Raw genomic sequence first — 540 nt, 5'->3', positions numbered from 1 at the left:
ACCTATAATCTCGGCATTTTGGGAGGCCAAGGCAGGAGGACTGCTTGAGCCCAGGGGTTCGAGACCAGCCTGGGCAACATAGTGATACCCCATTTCTACTAAAAAAGAAGAAAAAAAAAAAACCAGCATGGTAGCACACACATGTAGTCCTGGCTACCAGTGAGGCTTAGGTGGGAGAACTTGCTTAAGTCTGGGAGGTCTAGGATTCAGTGTGTCACGATTGCGTCACTGCACTCCAGCCTGGGCCACAGAGCAAGACTTTGTCTCAAACATGAAAAATCAACCATTTATTGAGCTCCTAAACTGCCAGGCTTCCTGCTGATGATACGGCCTCTGTAGCTCAGTTCACCCATTTTTAGGGAAGGCAGACACAATCACCACACACAGCCCAGTCAAGTGACACTGCAGTGGAAAGAACAAGTGACTCTAAGTTCTATAAAGTATTAGAAAAAGGTACCTTTTTCTTTTCTTTTCTTTTTTTTTTTTGAGACAGTCTTGCTCTGTCACCCAGGCTAGAATACAGTGGCACGATCTCGGCTC

Source organism: Colobus angolensis, unplaced genomic scaffold (assembly GCF_000951035.1).
Source record: "Colobus angolensis palliatus isolate OR3802 unplaced genomic scaffold, Cang.pa_1.0 Scaffold418, whole genome shotgun sequence".
NCBI classification, from domain to species: Eukaryota; Metazoa; Chordata; class Mammalia; order Primates; family Cercopithecidae; genus Colobus; species Colobus angolensis.
The sequence above is the reverse complement of the archived record's forward strand: the minus strand, read 5'-3'. Positions refer to the sequence as shown.